The 8,655-nt window shown below is 39.7% G+C and overlaps 1 pseudogene; it reads left to right on the top strand.

Annotated features, from left to right (window-relative positions):
* The first annotated feature begins 1,569 nt into the window (after positions 1-1,569).
* On the top strand, positions 1,570-2,462 carry LOC150019099 (mitochondrial carrier homolog 1 pseudogene; annotated as a pseudogene).
* Positions 2,463-8,655: the final 6,193 nt, after the last annotated feature.

Below are 8,655 nucleotides of genomic sequence, written 5' to 3' on the forward strand. Positions count from 1 at the left end.
TGGAGGATACAGATCTCAGAATTTAGGGAAATTAAGATAGACAGAATTTATAAAGTAGAGTAATGAAAAGGTAAGCTACATAAAATGAAAGCTGCAGAGATCTGGAGGGATCCCCTTTGTCAATCCTTGGCACCAATTCAATGCAATAGGAATCCCCAGATTGGAATGATGTGAAGAATGAAACTTTATTCAGTGCAAAGCAGCTAAATTGTGATATAGCAAGGCTGTGAAAACTGCACAGCTCTGAGGCAGCCAGAGGATAATGAGGCCCTGGGGCCAGGCCACTCTCTTGCTAGACATTTTCTATCTGCTCTTTGATGACCCTCTTAGCTTCTCCCTGGCTTGTGCTGCACTGGTCTTGTCTTCTTTGCTCTGGTCTGCTCAGTGCCAGTCTGCTCTGGTCCACTCTGGTATGTTCCACTCTGCTCCAGTGAGATGCCTTTAGTGTTTTAGCTCAGCCAAGGAGGCTTTTGTGGAAAGAATACGTGCACTCCCAGAGCCAGAGAGAGCTGGTGTATGTAGATATAAGTCCCCAGTCCTTGTCCCTGATTGGTCTGTCTTCATGAAAATGAGGATGCCAGCTCTGGCTCAGTAGATTGAGCACTGGCCTGGAATGGGAAGGTTGCCAGTTTGATTCTCAGTCAGGGCATGTGTCTGGGTTGTGGGCTAAATCCCCAGCTGGGAACATGCAAGAGGTCACTGATCACACATTGATGTTTCTCTCCCTCTCTTTCTCCCTCCCTTCCCCTGTCTTTGAAAATAAATAAATAAAATCTTTTTTAAAAAATGAAGACTCCAAGTCTTCACAATTTGGCCCAAAAGGCACTGTCTTAATTTGTCAGAATAGAGCCATTCTAGTTGGTTGGAGATGCACAGCTCTGGATGGGGAAAGCCTCCATCTTATTGATTGAAATAGGATTCTATGAACTCCTTAAAAGGGCTGGTTCTGATGGCAGAAACACAGTACAGGCAGACAGTTCAGTGTAGAAGCAGGTAGTTCAATGCAGATTTCTTCCTGATATGCATTTTGTATGAGAAGCCCCTGTGTAGAAATGGCTGCTATGATCTTTCTTTCTTTCTTTCTTTCTTTCTTTCTTTCTTTCTTTCTTTCTTTCTTTCTTTCTTTCTTTCTTTCTTTCTTTCTTTCTTTCTTTCTTTCTCTTTCTTTCTTTCTTTCTTTCTTTCTTTCTTTCTTTCTTTCTTTCTCTCTCTTTATTTCTCCCTTCCTTCCTTCTTTCCTTCCTTCCTTCCTTCTTTCCTTCTTTCTTTCCTTCCATTTGAGCCCAGTTAGTCACTGGGATCCCTTTTTAGTAAGTTTTTTTCTCAGGGTTCATACCTTGCATTATTGGCTCAGTACTATTTACAGATACATGTAGGAAAACTACCCAGACTGGAGAGAGAGTCATCAACAAGCAAACAGAACAGGCCATGAGCTTGGAATTGGGACAGCCAGAGCAGGAGCAGGAGCTCACTGCTCAATGGTGGGGAAGCTGGGCTCAGCATCTTCTGCACAGGCCACCCTCAGGTTGAGCAGCCAGATGATCAAGGCTTTTTTTCCTGGTCCTCGGCATGGTTATGATGGTGGTCAGCCATCCACTACTTCACATAAAACTGCCCATCCAGTTGGTGGGTTGTGAGCTGATGTGCACCTCCATTGGGACCAATGGGCTGGAGAGGAAGGTCCTCTCTCTGCTGAACTTCTTCACCTGGGCAAAGTACATTGTGAAAATGGATGGAAATGTAGGACTGTTGCAGGCCTGAGCCCCCAACTGATGTCCAATGCCATCTCCACTGTGACCTGGGGCAGTATAAAGAAAGTTTTTCCTCTAGATGAGACTGAGCAAGTTTCCAACAAAGATAACATGAAGCTTCTCTGAGAAAAGTGGTGAAGGCACCCTCCTATCAGATTATAACGCAGTGCATGCCATGCATGCTGGCCCACTTCCTAATGACATCTCAATAAACTGCATGGTCCAATTTGTGGGACAAGAGGCCAAACACAGTGGTGTGCTGAGCTCCACTGGGAAGATTTCCAAAGAGGAAAGGCTTCTGGGATTCTTTGTTGGCTTAAATACTCACCTCTTGGGAGATGTGGTTTTCTTGTGGGGCTGTAACCTATTGGCCCATTTCATTAAAGCCTACATGGGTATGACACTGGGAATGACACCTCAGTGGGCTGGGAATGACCAGAATCAGGGTCCCCAACTCAGCCAGGCCATGGACATACAGAGATACCCCAAATTTGTGATGGGGATTGTGGTAAGAATACTGACCTACTCCTTCCTGCTGGTCAGTGACTTCACAGCCATAAATAAAGCTGTAGGCTGGGCTTCCCCCTACTCTGCAGGGTTCAAATCCTGGATTGACTGCTGGAAGCACCTGACTGCTGGGGTCACCTCTTTCACAGCACCAGCCTCCTTTTCCACTGGGAGTCATCAGGATCATGTTTTTCCTTGGAGTAATCTGAATCACTTAAGTACAGCTGTCCCAGCCTGGTTGCTGTGGGAGAGGCCTGATCATCTAGGACGTTTATAAGATGATTCCAACCAAGCAACACCTAGATGTGCTCCAGTCCAGCTAGCCTTCAGTATCCATATTTGCCATGAATCTGTACATAAGTGAGAGTTGGGTTAGAGTGAGCCTGTGCCTAGCAGATTGGTCATGTATTAAACCTGGGGAAGGTGGGGTAGGGCTAGGGAACTAGGGCAGAATTTCTTTACTTCATGTATTTGCTATGTCTGTCCAGTGCAGGAGGCCAGAGAATGGCCCATGGAGTCCCAGGTTGCATGGGAGAAGGCTCAGGGTTTATGATTCCACTGACACTCACATCCCAGTGAGGCCCTGCTCTTATCCTCCAGCTCAGATGGAAATAAAACATGATCCCCTTTCACAAGGCCACTATCATCTCCAGGCCTATGCTAGGAAGCTATTGCTAGGTACTACCTTTATTTTTCTCAACATTAATTTTCTGATATAAAGGCAGCACCTTCTGAATGGAAAATTATATGACTGTTCAGAATGTGCCACTTCATCAAATGCTCATGTGATATCTTGTGTGCAAAATCTGATTACCTGTGCTGTCATGAACACCCAGAAATTAGGCATATCAGTATCTCTAGTCCTACTCAATTTAAAGTTCCTGATAAGATTTGACTCACTCTCCCTCAAATAAATATACTTATATTCTGCAAAAAGTATTGCATTAGTAATGAGGACAAATTAGCCCAGACAAAAGGCTATTCCATATTCACCTAAAAACACTCAGAAACAATCCTTAAAAAAATCAAGTTGATTTCAAGTATCAAAACCAAGTCCCAGAACAAACCCCTCAAATATTTAAGTACCAAAAAGTCTAACACTCAATAGCATTTAATCAAAAATAGTCAGGCATGCAGAGAAGCAAAAAATAAACAGGAGGCAAAAAATATTGATCAATAGACACTGACCCAGCAGTGATACACATGATAGATCAGTAGCAGGGCTATTAAAAATATATTTCTTATGCTCAGATAGGTAAAGAAAAAAATTATAATAAAGAGAAAAATGGACAGTATAAAAACACTAAATGGAACTTTTAGAGATAAAAGATAAAATATTTGGAGTGAAAAATATTGGATGAGAGCAACAATACCTTAAGTAATGCAGAATAAAAGATAAATGAACTAGAATACATAGCAAGACAAACTAATCAAAATAGAATACAGCAAGAAAAAGGACAGGAAATATAAGAAAAGAGGATCAGTGCTATTTAGAACAATATTAATTGGCCTCATATATATGTAATTGGATTCCCAAGGACAAGTGAAGAAGTAAGAAGATAAAATGCAATTTTAAAATTTTTATTAAAAAAACGTAATCCCCAAATTTAAAGAAAAAAAATGTGAACTCAGGTAGAAAAATGTAAAAAAGACACCAAGACACAAAGTGATTAGATTAAAATAATAAAGAGTAATAATAACAAATACTTAGTAGTCACCAGAGAGAGGAAAGTAAGGAAATAATAAGAATTGAAGCAGAACTGAATAAAAATGAAAACATAAAATAATTACAGAAAATTGTAGAAAACAAAATCTGGTTCTTTGAAAATGTCAATATAATCAAAAAGCATATAACCATGCTAAGAAATGAAAAAGAGAGAAATATAGTATCAGAAATGAAAAATGGTATATCACTAAAGACCCCATGGAAATTAAAAAGACAATAAAGAAATACTATGATCATCACTGCTTACAAAGTAGATCAACAAGATAAAATAGGACAATTCTTGGCAAAACACAATTGGCTGAAGCTACAAAAGAAGAAAGAGAACATCCAAATAGGCCTATATGTTAAATAAATTAAGTCAATAATTAATAACCTTCCAAAAAATAAAGCACCAGTCCTAGGTAGATTCATTGGTGGTTTACAAAACATGAAAGGAAGAAGTTATATCAATCTCTTCCAGAATATAGAAGCAGAGAGAATACTTCCTAACTCATTCCATAAGGCCAACATTATTCTCATACTAAAACAAGCCAAGAAAGCTACAGACCAATACCTCTCATAAACAGATGAAAAAATCCTTAACAAAAATATTAGTACATCAAATCCAATATTCTATAAATAACACTATATGCCACAGCCAAATGGGACTTACCCCAGGAACACAAAGGCTTATTTCAAATTTTAATATGAATTAATACTAATGAACAACATAAACAAATGAGCAAAATAGAACCAGAAGCCAGTAAACAAGAAGCAGATTGACACTGATCAGAGGTGATAGGGAAAGGGAAGGGTTTAGTCAAGAAACTAGTATAAATGACTCATGGATATTGACAATGGAGTAATGAGGTGGGGATGAGCTGTGGGAGAAGGGGTAGGTGGGGTGGGGGTTAAGCAATGGGGGGAAAGTAGGACAACTGTAATAGAAGAAACAATAAATAAATTTAAAATATCAGGCATCATCCATACAATGGAATAAAAAATAAAACAAAATAAAATAAATTAATATAATCTATCATATAAACAAGCTAAGAAGGAAAAAAATGCATAATTCTATCAAGAAATGCAGAAAAATCACTTGACAATATCCAATACCATTTATGATAAAAACTATTAGTAAGCTTGGGATTCAATGAAACATTCTCAATTTGTAAAAAAACTACTTACAAAACACACACAGACACACACACGCACACACACAAACCCTGCCTTTAACATACTTAATGGTAATAAACTCAATGTTTCCCACTAAGATTAGGTACAAGGAAAGAATGTGCTCTCTTAATACTCCTTTTAAACAACATTCTGGAATTCTATCTAATGCAATAAGACAAGAAAAGTAAATGAAGGGTACCTTAACTGAAAAGGTAAACATAAAACTGTCTTTGTGTGCAGATGACATGCTATTTATGTGGAAAAAATTTAAAGAACTCACCAAAATTTTCTAGAACTAATAAGCAATTACATAGAAAATCATAAAATACAAGGTTAATATACAAAAGCAATTTGTCTTCTTACAAAGAAATAATAAACCAATGGAATTTGAAATTTAAAAAACATTATTATTCAAGTTAGTATCTACAAAATAAAATATATAGGTATATATACAAGATCTCTATAGGAAAACCTACAAAATTCCCATGAGCAAGATCAAAGAACTAAATAAATGCTTAAAATTTTCATATTTATGATTAGGAAAACAATACTGCCAAGATGTAAGTTTTTCCAAACTTCATAGATTCAATAAAACCCTAATCAAAGCCCAAGTAAGTTGTTTTGTGGTTATCAACAAACTGTTTCTCAAGTTTATATAGAGAGGCAAATGAACAAAGCAGCCATCTCAATATTAAATGGAAACAAAGTCAAAGGACTGACATTACCCAACTTCAAGACTTACTATAAATCTACAGTAATTATTGGTGAAATAATAAATACATATATTAAAGAAACAGAATAAAGACCCCAGAAATAGACCTACATAAATAAAGTCACGTGATCCAATACAAAGCAGCAAAGGCAATACAATGATAAAAAAATTAAGTGTTGACAGGCTGCCCCGGAGAGGAGTCGGGAGGAGAGCAGATCTCTGCCCGCTGGCAGAGATGGGACTCGATCAAGTGGCATTGGCGCTGAAGGACAGCAGACAGCGTGCTGCCGGGCAAGTGAGAACATAATTCTCCTTTATATTTTTCTCTAGTGGACGGTGGAGAGGGGAGGAAAGTTTGGGGGTGGTAGGCCATTCTTGAGGAGCGCAGGCGCAGAGGCGCGCTCATCCACTCCCGAACCCTACCCTGGGGTCACAGGGGCACGCATAGGGAAGTGCTCTCACTCACTGGCCCAGGTGTGCGGGCCGTGAGTCCAGGAGTCCCTTGGACACTCCCCAACGGACATAAGACCAGTGCCCCAACGAGCACAGGGAGGGCCCACTGAACACGCAGAGGACTGTGCGCAGATACCCCTAAACAGCTCCCGTGGGTGCCGGGCCCCAGGCCGGAAAGCAGACCACTAGCTCAGGCTCTGTTTGTGCCTGCCCAGACAGGTGAGGGAAGGCAGTCGGCTGCGGCACTGGAACAGCGGGCAGCAGCAAATCACAGACGCTCACTTCCACTGAGCACAAGTGTCCGCAGCTCCGCCCTAAGAGGAGAGAGACCAACTCCCGGAGCTCGGCTCAGCGGGACTAAGGGCACAGGCGCACGAGTGCAAAAACACCTCAGCCCGGGGACAATAGGTGCCAGTCGCGGGGCAAGCTATCAGACCGCCTGCGTGTGCAGGGACGCTCACGCCAGGACACCTGGGAGCTAACGCGAAAACACCGCAGCCCGGCAACAATAGGCGCCAATCCCAGGGCAAGCTCTCGGCCGCCCGCGCATGCAGGGGTGCGCGTGCAAGAACACCTCAGCTCCCTCCAGCGGGCAACAAGGAAGCACGCCATGCCGGCAACCACGGGCACACACCATTGCAGCAACCGTGGGCGCACACCAGTGCTGCAAGAAACAAGAACCTCTGAACCACTACACTAGACCAGCTGCGGATGCAGAAAAAAAAGGCGACACACCAAGGCTAAAACGGAGTAAAAACATCTCCCCCCTTTTTTTTTCACTTATTTTTCTCTCTTTTTTCTTTCTTTCTTTCTTCTTTAGTCTTTATTTTCTTTCTTTCTTTCTTTCTTCTTTTCTTTCTTCTTTTTTCTTAAGATTTAATTTTCTTTTTTATTTTTTCTTCTTTTTTCTTTCTTATTTCTTTTCTCTTTCTTTCTTTCTTATTTTCTTTCTTATATTTTTGTTGGTTTATTTTTCCTTCCAAAAGAAAAACAAACTTTATCACAAATGTGTTGCATATAACCTCTCCTTCTCATCCTTTCTCTTCAATCGTTGTTTATTTGTTTGTGGGTCTAGTTTAGCCCCACTATCACTCTAAATAATAGAATATAATTACTATATAAACCCAATATAATACAATCCCACTTTCTTACTATATTATGCATTATTCCATCCTTTTCTCCTATTTTTATTAACATACAATATAAATATTACCTACTGGCTTGCAGAGTCTCAACTATTATTAATCTATCACCCCCTCTATCAAAAATTATATTTTCCCTCCCTAAAAACAACTCATCTATTCTTCTTATAGTATAAAAGCTCTAATCTCTTTACATTTATATTAATACGGGCTCGTTGGCTGACGATAACAGGATAGAGGGTGGGGGATATTTTTTGAGGGTGTGGGTCTCCTGCCCGGACTGTGTGTTTATGTTTTTAACAGCATCTCCACAAAAGAACACAAGACAAAGTGGATACAGTGACTCCCAACCAACTAGCCAGAAGGAAGATCGTACCAAAGAATACCTGAAATATAACCAGATAGCATAAACAAACGACATAAAAGGTAACTTAAGAACATCAGGCTCAGGATATCAAAGAGACTGCACCACAGAAACCCCTAGACCTCCCATAAAGAATGTCATACCACAAAGGAGGGAAGTCAAAGCAGACCATCGTCCCCCCAAAACAAATAAATAAATAAAAATAAACAAAAAGAATCCAACATGGTAAGATGCAAAAATAACCCTTAAATGAAAAGAAAAGAGGAATCCTCAGAAAGAGAGATAGATGAAATAGACATAGCCCAAATGTCAGACATGGAATTCAAAACAATGGTGGTAAAGAAGCTCAATATACTCGACATCCTTAAAAATAATTATAACAACCTCCAAGGAAGTTACCAGCAGCTCCAAGAAAATTATAGGGAACTTGCAGAGAACTACACCAGCATAAAAAAAGACATAGAAACTGTTAACAAGAACCAGGAAGAATTGAAGAATTCAATCTCTGAACTGAAAAACACAGTAGAGTCAGTCAAAAGCAGACTAAACAAAGCAGAGGATAGGATTAGTGAGTTAGAAGATAATGTAGAAAAAAACTCCCAGACAATACAGCAAAATGAAAAAAAGATTGAAAAAATATAAACAATATGTAAGGGAATTACAGGATAGCACGAGAAGAAATAATATCAGGATCATCGGAATTAGAGAGGGAGAAGAAAAGGAGCATGGAATTGAAAAACTGATAGGAGAAATATTGACAGAAAATTTTCCGAACCTGATGAGAGAAAAAGTTATGCAAGCCCAAGAAGCACTGAGAGTTCCAATAAAGAGGAACACCAAAAAAC

Source organism: Furipterus horrens, unplaced genomic scaffold, assembly GCF_987537825.1.
Source record: "Furipterus horrens unplaced genomic scaffold, mFurHor1.1.pri manual_scaffold_2, whole genome shotgun sequence".
NCBI lineage: Eukaryota > Metazoa > Chordata > Mammalia > Chiroptera > Furipteridae > Furipterus > Furipterus horrens.